Below are 19,533 nucleotides of genomic sequence, written 5' to 3' on the forward strand. Positions count from 1 at the left end.
GGACACTTGTTTGTTTTGTGGTATAGAAAGTTGAGATGAACCTGCTTCCTCTACGGCAGTCTGTGACACCACCAGATTTTCCATAGTTACTACTGCCACTTATGGTTCTCTGTACTATCTGGTCTCCATGTCTTTTTTTCTATTCCATGGGGAGTCTTCAGTGAGTATTAGCCAACAGACATTATACGAGAAATCTCTCTGGTCATTGGTCAGAAGTTACATTTGGCTATGCCAAAGTACACTTAATGCATTTTTTCCCCCTCTGGGCCTTGCCTTATTTTTACCAACGGTCATTAGCAGAGGCCCAACTTGTCCCATTTGTCAAAAAGTAATGGGAGACTGGAATGTGACAAAGACCACATTAGGATGTCTTCATAAATAAGGTGGTAAGCCCTTGAGCTCTGTAGCCCTTGTCTATAGTGGAGAAAAATAGAAGGATGCTTCTGGGCATCTCTGTGGAAAAGGAGCAGGGTGGGTAGGAGCTTACCACTGGGTAGTTCACATGGTGCTGCTCACACAATGTCAGTGTAACACAACACCTTTCTTAAATACAGAATACAGCACTGACTATGAAGAGGTGGTTAAAAACTAAACTCTTAGTTTAGAAAGGGTCCTAGACCCTATTTATTGTCTTTGTGTGGTTGTTTGGTTTAGGTCAAGCAGAAAGGACTGCTGTTTTGGTTCTCGGTGTACGTCCCACTTGGCGTGGCATGACATGACATTATGAAGAACTGTGCTACTTGATTGCAAGAAGAGATCTGCAATGATGATTCACTTCATTATACTGCTTCTCTTCACCCTTGGCACTAAACCTGGAGTACATTGTTTTAGCTTTTAATCTTCTGCTAATGGTACTGATATTCAAAGTTGAGCGATAGTAACAGTTATCTGTAGGAGTTCCACTGGCAGGAGTGCTATTTCAGTTCTTCTCAGATAGATGTGAGCTGTGTTTTGGATCTTTGCACTTTAATCTCCCTTTGAGAGAGTTCAGTATGATGAGAAAAGAAGGATCAGATTGTCTTTCTCCCTGTCCAGTCTGGCTTATTTGTCTGTCTCTCCTTCAAGTAATGACAAGGACAGAAATAATTTTTATTTTACAAGAGTTTATGAAATCCTTACATGAGGTGACATACTGCTTCAACTCCATATTGAAAGTTCTGTTGGTTCTTTTAGCAAGATATGTATTTTTCCAAGTATTGATTGAGAAGTTGGGGTAAGAAACTTAACAGTATTCTGAAGTCCTGGAAGAGTAAAAAGCTGTTTCCTGCTTAATGCTTCCAACTCTGATATTAGATACAATAGACCCATACTCTCTGTCCAACAACCCAGAAGCTGTCCCTTCAAGAAAATTGTATCATAACATTTAAAATGTAAAGGAAAGGTACAACAGAAATGATAAATAAGGAGTTTATTTTTTTTTAAGTTTTTACTCAAGGCAACTGCTACAGCATTGTAACCTGAACTGTGATTTTCAAGCTGTCTTTTGTAAGCTGTCTATGACAATATGAAAATATTAATTTTGCACAAAAAAAAAAGAAAGAAAAATTGGGGATTGGTACAGGTCACATTCTTCAGAGATGCACACAAGATTATGAAGAGAAAACCACCTGCATTTCTCTTAAATATATTACATGTAAATATGTGTAAATGAAAAAAGCAAAAGTGAAGTTTCTTTTTGCTCTCCCTTTACCCCCATTACCCCCACTGCCGTACTTACTTATTTCAGCCTCCTTTTTTTTTTTTTTCCTAGGGTTGCAAGCGATCTTTATAGATCCCTTCCACTTAATATTTCTGGCTTTCAACCAATTGCCATTTTACCTAAAAGGGCAACATGTTTACAGACTGTATGTGAAATCACTTTTGAGGGTAATGTGTTTCCTGAACATCTCTGTTTTTAGTACAGTGATAGCTCAAAGCTAAGAACCCTTGCTAATTGAAACTGTGTTTGTCGGAACTTAAAGATAGGGTTCTTAATTTTTTCCTGCTACTGACACACATTAATGTGGGAGGCATCTTACCAAATCTTAGCCAATTCTCCTCTTATTCATAGTTGTGAGAATTCTCTCCTTTCCAGCTTGGATTTGTGTAGTTCTCTGAGATCAAACCACTGTTGATTTCAGTGCAAATTTAACCGTTGGATGCATGTTTGGATGTCTTCTTTCCCCTCTTTTTTTAATGCAGCTTAGCAACTGGGAATAAGGTGAACCAGAATAACGTGACTAACTAGTTCCCTGCAGGCCATCAGGAAGAGCCCCACCAGTGGTACATGAATTACCATGCTACTTTAAGAGAAATAGTGGACATTACTCTTCAAAGTCTACAAGTAGACACTGAGCTGGAACATCTCATTAATGTTTCCCTAAAAATAAGGGAGCACAGATTTTATAGATTAATATGTTTAGGAGGCCACGGTATCATCTTACTTAACACAGTGGGATTTTCAGCAGCTTGCAGAGGTAAGTAGTTCTGTATACACTTACTATGTGGGACTTCCTCCCTTTGGACTTCGTGTGACTCAGAACAAAGATAAAGCAACTTTTCTCCTGTAATTCACCAATGAATTGGTGAAGTCTAAATACAGTTATTTTGAGAGATCTTTGTTTCTCTGAATGTCAGGGCCCTACTGTAGTGGTTATTTTTTCTTAATGCAAACTTTCAGTCAATGAAGACAGGACCACTGATTACTTATAATCCTGGGCTTGTTTGAAGCATGGCTGAGGAGATGGAAAGCTGCTCTTTTGTCCAAACATGAGTTCCAGCCACAGTTAGGACATCTAAAGCTATTAATACTGTACGTATTGTTAAAAAATAAAGGCTTAAGCTTGAAGACAAAAATGCATGAGGGAGACTCTCATGTTAGGTGGTTACAGCAGAGGACCTGGTGGCTGGAATTTCAAGTTCTGCCCAAGCATCTCTAGATTGCTGAGGGAATAATGTAGCTGTAGTCAGCATTATTGTATTTGTTCGTGGGAAAAGAAAGCTTCTAAATCATTTTGAGATTTGGGGAGGAAAGGCTGGATATGTCTGGAAATTTCTGCCTAGTCATTGTACCAAGTGATTGTAGGGGCATTTGACTATGTGTAATTGAAAACAAACCTCCATTCAACTGACATTAAATGATGCAGTATTTTATGTAACAGTCTTTAGTAAACACAGATGCATAATGAGAATTTATAGGTGTATATAATTCTTAAACTCTTGTACTTTTTCTTGTAAACTGTTGCCTTCAATTTTGGCTTATTATCACTTTTTTTTTTTCCTGCTTGCACATACTAGAGTAAACATGCAACAATCTTTAAACAGATCACCCCAGAGCAGAATAGCGTTAGGAGTTTTGTTTCCTGGCAGGCTTAGTGTATTTTTCAAGCACCATTCTGGTGGAAGATACTTGTTCAGGTCTGGTTTGGGTTCAGTTCCTATGCATTGCTTAATATTGGTATGGGGAGAGTGGATGGTGCTCATCTGCAACTCTTGTTTCAAAGAGTTCCTCAGCATGTGAAATGGAATGAAATGGCTCTTCCGTGATAGACCTCTGTATGTTATCGATATCCTCTGTATACTATTTGTAGAGAGCACTCTTTAAGAGTGCTGAGATCTTTGTGGTGGAAGTGCAGAAGGGAGGGAAAGGCTTTTTTTGACTTTCCATGCGAATTACAGGCAAGGTCCCCTTTGGTAATTGGAGATGCATCTCAGAGTTGTGATGGCAAAAAGTCTTGAATGATCTCTGGTTTTAGTTCTACTAAGGTATATTGAAGAACTAATGAGTTTAGTTGAGTAATATGTAAATGATTTTTTTTTTTTTTAATTTTCACTGTCTTAGTAATTGGGCCTGAAATATTTTTCTGGGCTTAGTGGCAACACAAAGGCATTAGATCAAGAATGTTCCAAGATTCAGATTGGCTGGTATTTGCTTATATCACCACGACTGAATGTTACCAGTTTTAAAATGCTTTTTCTGTTGTTCAGGAAATTTTAAAACAGCTTTGATTTCAAACATGAAACTTGGCAAGTGACTGGTCCATAATGTGTTCTAATCACTTCTGGTATTTTGGAAAAGGCTCGAAAAAAGATTCAGTTGTTATTTTATTAGAAATCTAGTTACCAATTGCATGTTTGAACTTTTCTTCCTCTTTACCTGAAACAATGCTGAAAGATAACTAGCATGTGGTCTTGTAGTCCTTTCCCCATTGTTAATGTTAACACGATGGAGCTTGATTTTGCACTTTAAATGTAAAAAATATTTGTACAGCAAAAAAAATTTGTAGACCAACTTCAGTCTTGTCATTTTGTTGACCACCAAGGGGGTGCATTTAGTTTAATCTGTTTTGTTTAAACGTATATTCTAGAACAGGTTGAATACATAAACTTTTCTAAAGATAATCATTTACTGTCTATTAGGGGTGTGGTGTGTTTTTTTTAATGCAGATGGAGCCAGAGTGAATTTTATTCTTGGCACTTCAAGTGATTCAACCATTGCAGAAGCCCTACTAGTCTGAGCTCATACATACATGTGATAAAATGTATAATGCTATTTGGAGACAAATATTGCATAGATGTAAGCATGCATACACTTTATAGTAGAGAGTCAGACTCGAGGCCCCTGGAATGACTACAAACATAATTTGTATTGGACCAGCCCGGCAGGATGCTGAGGTCTCTGAATCCAGTTCTGCAACATATTTAGATATCCTTTGCCTCCAGCAAAAGTAGGCTATTCTTTTTGCAAATTCATTTAAAACTTATTTAGTAATTATACTGTTGCTTTATTAGTTAAATCTTTGCAGGATGTGGCTGGCAATATAAACCTTTTTGTTGTTTTTACTAATAGTGAAAGTAAATGGAATGCTTTTTTCTCTTTCAAATATTATTTCCTGTTCTGAAGCAATGATCAGTTTGAATCATTGCTGATGTGCTTTCTTTTCTGTATTGTTTCCGGGGGGAGGGGGGGAATTACAGTGGAGCTTTACCAAATCATAATGCAGGAGCCGAACTTTTGTACAGCCTCAACTTGGTCTCAGTTTTGCTTCTTGTAGAACGATGTCTAATTAAACAGGAATTATGTATACGGACTTCACTGGGAAGTACTTGAAAGTTTAAGCAGCAGGTTTACAATACAGTCCAAAGGTCTCAAAGTCCTTTGGTATTAAATTTCCAAAGATTTCTGAGATGAATGAAATGGGGGGGTTTAGTAGCATTGTCCCTGTAATATTGAATCTTAATAGCCTGTACAATAAGATATTGTTCAGTATCCTCCTTGGGCCTTGAGCTTAATATGGCAGTTACATAAACTGAAATAATGTGAAACTTCTGGCCATGGCTTATGCATGACATTGTGCAAGTTGGAGCCGGTTTTGGACATCAGGTTAATGGCCTACTGGCAAAAGTACATAACGTGCCCAAGTAAAAGTGCAGTGATTTGTGCCTCTGCACAAACGGTAGGATAAACCTATTCCACAGACAGCCTGGTGGAAGTGTCCTGGCACCTCTTGAGGCGCACCTGCTTGCATGAAATCCAAACCTAGCCTGTAGTCTTGACTTTACTTTCTAGTACCTGTACATGTTAGTAAAAGATAACATGTCCCATCTTACGTGTCCCAGTCCCATGATCCTCCCAAGGCACTTGGTAGCCCTGTAGAGGAAGGTTACTCAGGAGCAAAGCTTGCGTTTGCTACTCTGGAAGGTGGCCAACGGTGGGGTATTGCTACCTGTCACTCTTTCTACTCCTCAGGCCTCAACAAGAACTACAAATTCAGGTCTCTCTGTTTGTACTACTTCCCTCGTATTTTTCCCCTGTCAGAGGGGTGTCGCATCTTCATCCAAGTCCCTCCTTGTTGTGTAACAGAGGGGGAATGGAAGTTCTGCGGGTGAGCAAGACGAGGCGGATTCTCAGGCAGAGTGAAGGGGAGGTTTGTCAGGAGGATGGGGTTAGGCTGCTGTATAAGGGAGGAAGAAGTATTGTTAAATCCTGGGAGAAGAGCAAAGGCCCCAGAAACAGGTGATGGGATGTCTGTCTAAAAGGACCTGTGCTGCAGGTTACATGCTCTTGACATCAGCTTGCCAGTTAATGAACCATTAATGAGAAATCTAGAGTAAGAGCCACAAAAGTAACAATTTTCTGAAGTTTTTTATAGGGGAGAACATGCAGCCTTTACTTGTTCAATCTTCTTCAGGCAGCAAAAGTAAAATGACAACAGAAGTTAGTTTGTCCTTATTCTTGGAGTAGCACAAGTAAGTTGGGGCTGTGGCACTGGGGCTGTGTTTTTTGTGCAAGGAAAAGGAGTGTTCCTGTGTTAGTAACAGAAAGGAGGGGGATGTGATGAACTTCATGCCTTGCTGCTGTTATGGAGTTTATCCTGAATATATTCAACTGTCATTTAATTGCTACACTTTAAGGGATGTTGCAAATTCAGAATAAAGATTTATCACTTTGATCTTCTCTGCCATATGTCCAATGAGATGAAAAACCACATAGCAATGAACATACATTTCACCTCAGAATAATGCCTGTCATGCAAGATCTTGCCCTTTAATAGATAAGGGTCAGACTGAACCTCTTCAAGGCAGGTCTGTGATGGAAGTGAAAGGGAGAGGGAGTACCCATTATACAGCAAGCGTTATGTGCACGCAGTGTCTCTGTGGGGACAGCTCAATGTCACCTCCTGTACTACAAATCAGCAATGAGAAGGCATTGCCTGTTTGGGGGGGGGGTGGAAATTCAAGACGACAATTAAAGAAGTACACTGTTTACAAAGAAGAATTTAAAGACATTATATGAGATGACTCTAAGCTTTAAATTTTAATCATTAGAACTAATATCCTTACTCTAAGAAAAGAAGCTAAATGATATTGTGTGACCACAGTGGCAGCAATTTTGTTTTTAGTTTGCTTTTTAAGGGAGCAAGTTTCACAACCAGACCGTACTGCTGTAGAGTAACGTGACATAGTCATACACTGGCATAGTGAAAACTCCGTATCTCCAAGTTCAAAACCAAATTTTATATCGGTGTTCAATAAGTTTATTTAAATGTTAAGCTATTTTTACATACTGCATTGTTCTGGCTTGTGCACATCTCTGTTATTTGGATCTTAAAATTTTGATCCTTAATACTCTTTTACATTTGACACACATCTTATTTCTGAATCATCAGTTTTGGATGCTGTCAACGTTTAGTTTTTTTTTCTGTTCCTTAATGAATCTGTTTAATGATAATAATCCTAGCCCCATTGCGAGGCATATGAGTAGATTTTTCTTTCTATTCTTATCTAATACCATTGATTAATAACTCATTGCTTCCTATCTGTCAGATGGTTCTTATCCACCTTATTGTATTATTATCCAGACCATAATTCTCTAGTCTCTCTATGAGCTTCCTGTGTGGTACTGTGTCAAAGGCCTTGCTAAAATCCAAACAAATTATATCCGCCACATTTCCTTTATCCGCCCAGTTTGTCACTACACTGAAATACCCATCACAATGAAACATTTATTGATGTAAGTTTCTGTGTTAAACCAGAATAAATGTGAAGGTTCTGCTGTGATTATATGATAGAGCCTGCTTCTTAACAGGTATTATCATTTTATGCACTAAAGATAATTTGAGCCATGGGAGATGATACCATTCAACAGGAGCAGTGAGGCTGTGAAGATCAAAGCATTATGAACCTTGAAAAGAACTGGGAGAAGCTTATATGCTACAGTAACTTGTGAAGGGTATAAGCGAAGACCTCGATCTGTATTCCAAGAGATGTTCGGAGAATATCAGCTTCAGAGCTGCTTCACAAAAAGCTGTGTCTTCAGAGGAAGAATTGTTTGGGCAAGGCCTCGTGAAAGCTGCATGCTGTCACTGTTCCTGTTCCTTGGGAACATAAACAGGATCTAGGGACAGCTTGTGCAAGAAAACAGTTGGAATAGGGAATATCGTGGTTTTCAGCAGCCAACTTGATTACCATCATCACCCCCGCGTAGGAGGAAAGCTTCAAGAGGTATTTAGAAGGGTGCTGGGACCCACCTGGCTATAGCACAACCATTGGCTGAAGTGCTCTTTGGGAGGCCAGGGCAGGTCTTATGTGCAGTTATAAAGAGGCTAACTCTTCAGTGGGTTGAGAAGTTCAGCTACTAACGTGCTTTCACAGCTGGGCTTCTCGAGTACTCCTTGCTTACTCTGCTAGCAGTAGGAATAAATGAGAGGGGTGGACTATGGTATTAAGGTATCCAACACCTTTAACAGTTACAAGGGCTCTTGCGATGGAATTGCAACCAGTACCTATTTTGGAGGGACCACTAGGGTCGATTATACATCACAGCTTTTGTTTGTTTGAGTGTCTCTAATTTTCTGAAACTTGGATTTCAAGGAGCGTTGGTCTTAGCCTATGGGCAGTATTTTTCATACTTGAATGAAAACAGTTTAGATGCTGCTGTGTGTGTTTTTTTTGTTGTTGTTGTGGTGGGGTGTAATTGGAAGAAAAGTAGCCAAAAATAAGCCACTTTCCCCCATCAAAATGCTTTTCTAACTTTTTCTAACTGAAACAACCATGGCTTGGAAGCTAAAATTTGTGATGGGGGGAGAGAGTCTTCTCTGGGAAAGTAAACTTAATAGGTGAATGCCATAAGGAAGATGAAATTTCTGTGGGTGCGCAGCTTTGCAGTGAACTAATAACAGATGGAAATTTATCATTTTGACAAAGAAACCTTCAGTCTGCTGTTGTCCTTCACTGCAGTGGCAGACGTTCTTGTTCCCAACACAGTGCTGTAGGTTGTCTTCTACTCTTCTCCTGCTAAACTACAAAACCCAGGTTTCTTCTATCTGCAGCCCTTTGAGCCGGGTTGGAGCTACAGTTGTGGGTTTGGAAGGTGTCCAGCTCAGCTCCCTGGTTGATAGTGGGGCTGCATCTGACATTGCTGCTGTACCCTATAAATGGCCATGAGTTGAAAGAGCTGGAAATGAGCAAAGCTCATAGATACTTTTTAAAGTGTACAAAGGGCTTCAGTTCAGGAAAACATCCCTGTTTGGGAGGATTCTTTAGGCACAGACGTTACTTTTTTTTTTTTTTTTTTTTTACACTATCCCCTCAAGACAAATGAATGGTGACACAAAATGAACCTATATATGGAGAAAAGACTCTTGGACTAATAGCAACTGAAGTACATTCACCTTAAAAAGCACAAGAGCGTAATGCTGTATCTACGTTAATAAGATTTATTCTTTTGCATTACTAATGAGCCTAGAGAGAACATTGTATATGCTGGTTCCAATTTCAAACTTTGCTTGTTTGCTCTTACATGGTGAGCCTCTATGGCATGGACCTCTCTCTCTGATTTCCATGACACAATTAGGACATGACCCTGTTTGTGTTTTCAAACCTAAAATGCCAGCAAGTAATCTGGGCCATACCCTAAGTCATTGTCCATATTCTGAAGTTGGAATGAAGTCTCTTGACTGGCCTCTAAATTTATTTGAGAATTATCTTGAAATTAATGGGCTTTATTTTTTTTTCTTTTGTTTCCCAGGTTCTTTAAAGGGGCTTTCTTACTGTACTCAGTGAGGTTTTTCAAAAGTAAGGTTATCCGTATTTTACACTGTGTGAATTGTTATTTGTGGTAGTTGCTTCAGCATTGATTTGCAGTTCTAGGAGTGAGAGCAATGGTATGAGCAATTGACTTACACCATCAGTCAATTGATCGATGTCAATGAGCGTTGTGCTATATTCTCTCCTACCCTTCTCTCTCCCCATAACTAATCAACTGCATATGATTTTCATTAACCTCCTCCAGCTGACATCAGGTATTCAAAGTAAATCAAACTCTTACAGATGCAGAACTTCCTTATTGCTAAGAGACAGGTTGCAAAAGGCTGAAATCTTCTGAAATGTTTTCTGATAACAAATGATTGTTATTTTATTTAATTTTTAGACAGGGTGAATGTGGTTTTTATGAAAGTGGGGGACTAGACCACTAATATCCGTTAGGTACAGCAGAGTCAGGTGCCATTTAGGCCATGAAATATTGCTGATAAACTCGTCATGTACACTCAGTAGCTTTGCTCTCACATTTTTCAGGCTTCATGACAAGCAAGAACCACGAGAAAGAACAGTGAAACATGTTTACCTTTCCGGGATTTTGTTTTTGAAGCATTAGCTGAAAGCCAACACTTGTTCTCCTGTTAACACTCTACAAATGTACCTCATTTCATACTCCTCATTCCTGCAATTCCAGCTCTTAGGCTTCTCCAAAGCAGAAGTTCACCAGCTGTTCTCAAGGCAGGTTTGTTTCTTGCTTTTCACCAGGGCACAAGGGCCCTCTTTTAGGACAGGGGTCTCCTGCCCTGCAGTGCTAGGCACGCTCACCGACGCCACCTCCGCTTTTAGTCTTTGCTCATGCATGCTTCTCCAAATCATTTCATCCCAAGGTCAAGACTTTCTGAGTTTGTAAACAGAAAGATATGGTTAAAATGGCAGCAATTGGTATTCTGTGTTTAATGAGGCTTTCTGGAGGTTTTGCTCTGGGTTTGCCTCCAACTCGTAGCTAAAATAGCTCTTTACGGTGCTCTGGCTGTGCGTGTTGTACTTCAGGTGTTGTGTTAACTACGGTTATTTAATTGAAGTTTTTCAAGATGGCAGTTAAAAGGGTCTCACGGTGAGTTGTTTCCGAGGCTCCATTTCTTTTAATTGGTGGGTCGTAGCGTGTGCCGGTTACGCCTGCCTTGAGGAGAGGGAGTGCTTTCTCTGAAAGAACCGTGCCCCGCTGCTCAGCTCGCAGGGTAATGCTAGATGTTGTGTTCCCTTGTTTTTCTTTCCAATTAGAAGAACAGAAAGGACTTTGGGTTAGAGCTCTTCGGAAAACGCATCAACGTACGGCCGTCAGGAGGGTACGGAGCATGCGGAGAGAGGGCTGTACCTTTGTGGTTTTGTAGGAGAGGATAAAATGCTTCCTCGTTCTCTACAAGAAAATGGAGATTTGGACAAAATTCACTGTGATGAAGTTCATGTACCAACTTATTCCTATTTAGGTCATCAGAATAGGGCTTCAGTGGTGCAGTCTGTATGCTGGCTCTCTATACAGGGATACATTTCACCCTCAGTGAATGCTCTTTGTTTTCTCAGTTGAGGTCAGTTTTTCATTGCATTCATTAAAAGAAATAGCTCTGGATTGCAAATACCACTGCCCCTCTCCTTCCCAGCCAGCAAGCCAGCATTACAGTTCTTAAGATGTTAGAAAAGGGGGTAAATTTGGAAGGGGAAGGACAAGAAAGGAATAGAAGTTCAGAGGCTGAAGCTGTTATCACTCATCTGATGGTTATGCTGTTGCCTAGTTCTGATGGACTCTATGACTTTTTTTTTTTTGCCTGGATTTCTCCCCTGTTCCTCTGTCTAGCTTCCTAGATGACGATGAGGAGAGAGAAGGGTAGTTACGTGATGTAAAGACTGCATAGGGAACGAGGAACTTGTTTCTCAGATGATTCCTCTTGCCAAGCTACTTCAAGAAAAATTTCATCCAAGCCTTGAAAGGTTGTTTTATCCTGTGGCCGTGTTGTCCTAGGACCTCTGGGTGTGGAGTCGTTCCTTTTCTTTGAATGTTAAAGATTTCCTTCTGCATAAGGTTTGGTGATCCTAGCTGTGCTCTCCCTTCAGGTGCTCTCTGCATTGCCTCCTGCTCTTTAATACATCTCATCTTGACAGAGTTAAGTCTTAAAATAAGTTCCAGAGCTCGTTCACGTTTGCAGAGTACACGTGTGTAAGATGATGTTTGTATGACAGCATATCGCATGATGTAACTTTTCCTGGTAAATGTTTGTGGGGCAGGATTGGGATGTAACACTGAAGCCCGAAGAACTATTTTGTGCTGTTGCTTTTTTGTTGCGTTGCTGGGTTTTGTGTTTGGTTCTTTGTTTTGTTGAATTTCTTTACTCATTTGAGATCAAAATTTCACTTAAGAATTGCCCCCAGACTGTGGGACGTTCAAAATCAGTATTAGATTTGCATCCAGAATTTATCTCTGGGTCTCTCTCTCTGTGTGCTGCTAGTGAAGAGAATAGCTTTGACATTGAATGGGGGAAATTCAGAAAGTTCTGCTGTCATCTTTTTAAAATAAAATTTGAGCAAGTTTTTGATTTATTCCTTTAATGAATCCTTGCTGTGTTGCATGTGTCTGTGTATAGGTGTGCGGTTTGTTATTATGAGGTCAAATCCTGACAACTTACTGCAAAATTGTTTTAATTTATTATTAATATTTTTTGTTTTTCTCATTTCTCTCAGTTTTGGAGCTTTTATAATTAGATATAATTAAAACCACAGGTTTTAAACTCCAGTCTAACATTTAAACTCATATTTATGGTGCAACCCGTGGAGTTTTATTGTCATTCTAACTGTATTTTGAAAAAAATAATATATATTTTTTTGCATTTGTTCAAATGCTTTGTCTACAGCTACCACTTCTTAATCATCTGTTTTGTGTGGTGAAATGACATTTATTTTACACGATAAGAAACTTTGCAGTTTTGTAGAGTAGCTATTTCATATCCCTTAACAAATGGGTGCAAGGGACCTTTTGCCTCGTACACTTGAAAAACAGCTTTCCTCTTTTGGAACTTGTCTTTCTTTCTCTGCTCCTCCATGCAACAGTCTGAAAGTGCTACATGCTGTAGAACGGATTTTTAAAAAAATGTTGGCTGGCATTATGTAAAACCATATTTTCCCTTTTGGTGCGTATGTTCTGGTCCTAGCAATGTCCTTGTTTTGCTGAAATTAACATTTTTCCCCTCACAGTCATTGGTATGTGATGGTGTTTTTCTGTCGTCTTTAATTGTGATGCTTTTTTTTAATTATAAGTATAAGGTTGATTGTTAAAATTAAGTGGCAGAAGGCTTCTTTCCGAGTTATTCAGAGATCTTTTGCTGTAGAAATATATTTTGCTACTCTCAATTGCCTTTTTTCCCCCTTCTTCTTTCATTGCAAACTACTCTGGGAAGAGCTTCTTTTAACAAAAAAAAAAAAAAAGAAAAAAAAAAAAGAGGGAGGAAAAAAAAAAGGCTACGCTTGACTGATAATGCATTGCTTTGGATGGTGAAACATTATGAAAGTTTAATTTTTAATTAAATCTGAAATACCAATTATAACTGAAAGAGATTTTAACCTGTTTCTTTTCAGACTGCCTGAAGTTACATTGTAGATGCTGAAATCACTGCACCTTAAAAACAAAAAGATTAAACTGCACTGCATTCTTGTAAGTAAAAGCTTTTCCGGTACCTTTTGTGTGAGTATTTTTCTCAATATGCATCCAAAGGGCTAGCACAGTAACTGGTCTTGGATAAAGGTCAGAGTCCCCTTGAATAGGATTTAGAAGTTCAAGGGATGTTTTATTTAAAAATTAGAACTAAACTTAAATCTTTCAGATCTTTAATTTCAGACCCCTGAATAGATCTTTCTTTTTCACTTCAATTTGAATATTATTAGGAATGATGTGTGTCTGATGACGTACAGTTCCTGTGGCTTTGTCAGCGAGGATTTCTGTACTTTGGTGTAGAAAGAGATTCCTCATAGCATAAAGTATAATTTATTTTCTTTTTCTGATGTCATAATAAATTTTTGTCCCTTATATAAGAAAAAACTGAACAACTTTCTGATGACATCACAGGAGGCTTCATCTGCTTTAGGACATGGATAAAAGCAGAAATTTCTCATTTTGTCTGTTCTGTGATGCAACAAAACAGTCAAAATAATGTCTCGTCTCAGCAAGAAAGGAGTCTCTTTCTAAAATCAGTTGTTCCATAAGTGCAAGGCAGATTGTGCATCTACCCTTATTTAGAATCTGTTTACCAAATGTATTTGGGTAAATAATTATGATTTGGAACTTCAGTCACTGAAGAACAGGCAGGCAAAACAGTACTGGGAAACGCAGTAGATTCAGATGCTCTGAATTTAATGAAATAATATATGAATAAAAATCCATGAGTTTGTAGATAGTAAGAAAAAATGTTTTTTAGTTGGGCAGTGCAAAGCTGTAGAGTATTACAAAGCAAAGTCAGTTTGTTTTCTTGTTTGAGATCAAAATGTACAGTCTGTAATGAAATCCAGAGTCTTTTCCCGAAGTGGTACTTTTGTACTTCAGTATTAAAATATTTTAACTATTCCATGGGATTTTTCTTCTCTCTCTGCACCCCTTCCTCCTCCCTTCCCCCCCCCCCCCCCCCCCCATTATTTTTTAAAAAATTGTATTTTAGTGATTTATTTTAAACTAGCTGAAGGGTACAGTACACTGTGGGCAGCTAATGCGTGCCCCTTCCAGCGTGGAACGCCAAGCATGACTCAGGCAGGCAGATTGTGCCATTCTGGCTCGACTCCATTGTGTTTTTACATTACTGGCAAGGGCCGTGCCATTGTGTTGCTTAAATATTGTGCGTTAACTGCAGGCTGTGGCCAGTGAATTGTATTTAACATTTTCTGCTCATCATTGCTGAATATCTGCCACGAGCAGCTTCCCTGGCCATGAGAGGTTAACCTTACAATCGAACCAGTGGCCTAACCTGAAAGCACTAGTGGATCTGTTGGGTCCAGCAGCAATTTAAGGGGAGGCGTTAGGGGTAGGGGGAAGAGTTAGGAGACCCTTGTGAATCTCGGAGAACTGAGTTTCAAGGCTGTCTTGAAATTTTGTGTGAACAACCAGGAGAGTTTTTATTGGAAAGTAATAGCATTTCTCTTTCCAAAATGCAGCAGCAGAGCAAGGAGTGAATTAAAGCATGTTCTTTGAATCCATAGGATCCAGATGGTCAGTAAGGCCTGTGTGGACAGCCCTAAGGCAAAACACCAGGTAGCAATATATGGGCCTGATGGATGGTGCTGGCTGGAATGGGCTTTTTCAGTTAGGGAGGAGATGGCAGTCTAAGGAGGAATAAATACACAAGTTTAGAATTCACATGCAGAAAAACAAAACAAAACATATATCTTATCAAAGGTGGCAAATAAATCAAGGCAGAAATGTTGAGCACCTTGCTCCAGATCAGAGTAAATTAGAAGTGAAACTGGGAATGGAGTATGGGTTCAGGACTCCAAATCTTTTCTGTTCAGCCCAGTTCTTCTTTCCATTCCATGACGTAGAGGTCCAAGTGTCTAATCTGAATTTCTTGTCATGTTTTTTTCTGATATTTTCTCTCCTTGGCATACAGCCTGTAATAGAGACGAATAAGGAGGGAGAATTTTTATGTATGCACACGTATGCTGTAAAGTGAGGCTGTGATTCTTGCTGTACGTCATGTCTACCTAACTATGGGACACCCTCATTATAAACAGAAATATACTTAAGATTTTTCTTACATATGTTCACTGTAGTCAGGTATCTCTAATTCTGAGATCTTTAATGAAGTGAATTCAAGTATGGGTTCCCTGTATTAACCTGAAGACAGCATGAAGCAAAGGCAAGCCATGCCCTGGTAGTTTTCTGGTGTGTTTTGTTGTTGTTATTCAAGTGTTGTGTTTTTTTGTTGTTGTTTGCTTGCTTTAATTGGATTTATTTAATTCAAGGGTGGGAACCTTGTTTTAGGGTGTGGATGTCTGTAAAGTAACAGCTTAATATGAAAGGGGCCAAATTTTCATCTGATACAAAAAAGTTCTTGACTTGATACATGGCATTAGAGGAGAATACAGATTCACAACACGTGAACATCTGGCAGGCAATTGCATAAAAATACAGCCTTTTAAATGGAGTGCAGGCATGCTCCTAATGGGAAAGGTCTGTGGGCTTGATTCTTCTTATGCTGGGTGCTCAGCGTAGCTATGTACTAAAATTACATAAATTAATAGGCAAGTAGATTGACTGAGCTCCACAGGACTACTCAAATGCTTAACTTTAGAGATGCGCTTAAGTACTTAATTGTTTGCAATTAACCCAAAATAGGATAAAGTCCACTATGAGGAGTTAGTTATCTCTTCTGGCATTCAGAATATACCTCATTTCAGAATGAGGCAGAAGGGAAGGCATTTTGTGTGTGGAGGAAATAACAATCCGTATGCGCAATGAAAACATATACAAGAGATGCACTGGATGTGCTCTCAAAGTAATGGTTTTAGTTATGCTGCCATTGGCTAAGACTAATAAAGAATATACAATGCATTATTTCTGTTAAAAAGTGAGATTTTTCATAGTTTCAGTCTTATGTGGCCTTGTGATCTGATTACTGGCCAAGAGATCTGATGTTCTAATTTTGCTGGATGCCAGCTCCTTGAGTGGCATTGGACAAGTCATTTAACCTCTCGGCGCCTTGTTCAGCAGATCACTTCAATCGGGTTCGTGCTGATACAGCTCTGTGAGCATTATTGAGTTTGGTTTTTTGCAAAGCTCTTACAGGAGAAATAGTAACCATTGTTATTATTAATAAGTATATTGTGTAGACAAAACACGAGGGATGGAGATACAGCTACTCATGGGGGTGATCTTTCACAACTCACTTGTGCCTTTGTTTAATTCCATCACTCAAAGGTATCAAGGCCAACTCCAATTTACAGAAGTATTTCTCATGTCACTCTCTCCACTGTTGAGTATTTTATTGTTCGTGTTCTCTCTCTCTGTTTCCCTGCTACTTTCCTCCATGCTGAATTAACCTTGCATACCAAACTTTATTCCCTTTTCTGTATTATAAAGCAGAGACATTTGTGTAGACTCCAAATTACAGAGAACAAATTCATTTTGTCTACTGATTGTTTGCTGTTGATGTATGAAACAGACAGAAGACAGTTTGAATTTTCATAAGTTCAATTGAGCTTGCAGGCATAAGGAAAGGAACAGGCAGAACCCAAGCCAATGTGACACAGTAAGCTGGCATCCCAGAGTGCATACGGCGTGTGTAGTGTCAGGACGTCAGGGCTAGGAAGGGCTTCGTCCATCACAGCAGTGCTTTTAAGTGAAGGAAGAATTTTGAAGCAACAAACAAGCTGCCCTACCACGTTCTTCACAGCACAAGGATCCTTGTGTTTCCTGATGGATACAGGCTCTGCCCTATCCTCCTGTAACTTGCTGTTTTAACTAGAATTACATGTCTAATACTTGCTTTGTTGAGCCATGCACATTCCCAGTTGCTCTTCCTCTGACAAAATTTGAGCCCTCAATAGTTTGCTAAGCCCTTTTTGGATGCAGAAGGAGTGGCTTGTAGAAACTGCATTGGAGAAGACGTGTTTGAATGTGAAATAAATATGGAAGCATGCTTCCTTTGAAGAAAGATCAGTGTCTTGAGGCTGACTGTCACTGAGGAGTTGTTTTAGCACTAACAAAGAGAATTAATTTTGCCTTTTCCCCTTCCTATACCAAGGCGTTAATCCAGAAAGTCATGGGGATAAGTTCTGCCCTGATTTCTACCTGTGGAACCCCAGTGGAAATGAGCAGAAGTCATAAATGTTTGTCGAGGCAAAAATTGTCCAAGTCTTAAAATCATTTAGAAGGCAGAAACTGTTTGATTTTTACCTGGCCCAGGGGCATGGGGATACATTGGAGTCCTACATGGCAATATATGCTTCCAAAAGTGTTGCTTTTGTTGTATATACTAAAGAGAGTAAGAAAAAATATTCTAGTGAGTGAGAAGTTATAATCAGGAGCACAGTGATTAATTGTTCTTCATATCCACTGGGAGAAAGACCTAAAGAAATCAGTTCAATGAGCAGTGAAAATTACCAAGTTACATATTAAGAACCATGTTCTGACTGTGTAGGCAGTAAAACACGCAACCTCTAGGTACTGTGGAAACACGGGAGGTTTCTTTTTGAAGGAATGGGTTGGAAAATCACCTCTGGGGGTGTGCCATAAGACAGATGCTGGACTAGATGACTTTTGTTGTTCCCTTGCATTTGTCTGATTCAGCATACCGTTTGGGAATGTTGGTATGTGGCTAGTACATTCCTGATTAATAAAGCTTAATGTTCCCAAAAGATCCCTAGGGTTCTCATTTTTCCATCCTCTCATAACTGAAACCATACTGTCTCTTCAAAGATTTCAGTGGGCTGCCAGCATTTTGATTTGACCCTTCTTTTTTTAGAGAAGGACAGGGGAAGGAATTGTATAGACACCAAACGACAGATTATGGTTGCTGTGAGTCTATTTTTTTTTTTTCCCCCAGTCAAGGTACTAATAATGCTGATTTGTTTCAGGTACTGTTTTTGAAAATTTGGATGACGCTCCAGGTATAGCCTAGCACAAAAGTCTGTGATACTGACCATGGAGGTGGTGGTTTAAAGGTGCAAATACGGCTGGTGATCAGAGCGAGTATGTAATGAGGCTGGAGCAAAGCAGTCTGCAAAAAGTAATTTCTCAGGAGATAATGAACTTTCAGTTTTCTGAATTTCCATGCAAACATACTTGAAAGATATTTTCACTTTGTGGAACTGCCAATCTCATAGTACAATTGTCCAGCCTGATAATGTTGTTAGTTTTCAGGTTGGTTTTAATCAGTTCCATCCACAACTCAGCACAAAGTAGCGCTGGAAATGATTGTTGATCAAGACTATCATGTGGTTGTTATTTTTTCTTGTCCTCTTGCAAATGTTTAAGGGTGGTATTTGTTATTGTTCTAGGTCTATATGTTAAGAGTATCAATTGTAGTGTACAAATGAATAGAATTCTGACTTTTATCACAGGTGGCAGCTCTTGTTTTTACAGAATAGTGGCCACAATAGATGAAGATAGGAAAATGGCTCTCTAGCGTGTGGTTGCTTTAGTATAGGAAGGAATATGGGTTGTGATTCACTCGTATAAAAAAGGCATGGGAATATCAGCGCTGATTCCCTCAGTAGCACTACTGCAGTAAGTTGTAAAACACTTCCGTATTTCAGCACCTGAAGATATTATGGTGGAAGTGGAAAATCTCTCACTCCATTTATCAAAACATATGCTGGTCTAGCTTCGAGATAAAAGAAAGACTACAGATTATTGAGCATATATCATGATTATAAAGACCATTAAGCATATATTATCTTTGGCCAGAGATGCCCCTGGATAAGCTACAAAAGGAAAAAAAGATTATTCAGGCCTGGCCTTTTCCAGTTCCTGGCCCTCTTATTTTGTTCTATCCAAACTGAAATTCTTTAGCTAAACCAGTATATAACGGGAGGGACTCCACAGAAGAGCATTGTGGTTATTCCATGTTTGCATCAGTGCCCCTGGGGAGACTCTCACTCACTGAATCATTCTGAATTTCAGAGTCTGATGTAGGGCGGTCTGATGAATGTCAGTTACCCAAACTTTCTGGTCTATTTTCTTCATTAGCGTAAGTGGTCTTGCTCTGAATTTTACTATAGAGGGTCTGGTTCTTCGTATTGCCCTCCTTTCTGTCATTGCCCCTGTATCTAAATAATAGATTAGAATAGATTTAAATCTCAGTTGTATCAAAATTGATCTATTGTTTTCATCAGTTTCCCCTGGCACAAGAGAGATCAGAATACTTATTTATTTTTAAATAAATCATCTGCAGACCTTCTCTGCTGACATGTTCGTGGCTTTGGTGCCAATGCCTGCTCTGCAGGGTCTTCAAAATCCTGACAGGATATGCTGTCATTCCA

General features: G+C 39.2%; 1 protein-coding gene across 20 annotated transcripts in view; it reads left to right on the plus strand.

Moving 5' to 3' along the window:
- ZBTB20 (zinc finger and BTB domain containing 20) overlaps nucleotides 1-19,533 on the plus strand; it is a 458,760-nt gene that overhangs the window by 125,535 nt on the left and 313,692 nt on the right. For 16 of the 20 annotated variants that reach the window (XR_004747391.1, XR_004747392.1, XM_035314837.1 and 13 more), the window contains one exon: nucleotides 13,144-13,219. The exons of 3 other annotated variants lie outside the window; for them this stretch is intronic. The gene's annotated coding sequence lies outside the window, so the exon portion shown is untranslated. Of the gene's footprint in view, nucleotides 1-11,126; nucleotides 11,506-13,143; nucleotides 13,220-19,533 lie in introns of those variants that run through there. One more of the 20 variants, XM_035314846.1, reaches the window with a different exon arrangement.

The sequence above is a fragment of the Oxyura jamaicensis genome, chromosome 1 (genome assembly GCF_011077185.1).
Source record: "Oxyura jamaicensis isolate SHBP4307 breed ruddy duck chromosome 1, BPBGC_Ojam_1.0, whole genome shotgun sequence".
In the NCBI taxonomy this organism is placed as follows: Eukaryota; Metazoa; Chordata; class Aves; order Anseriformes; family Anatidae; genus Oxyura; species Oxyura jamaicensis.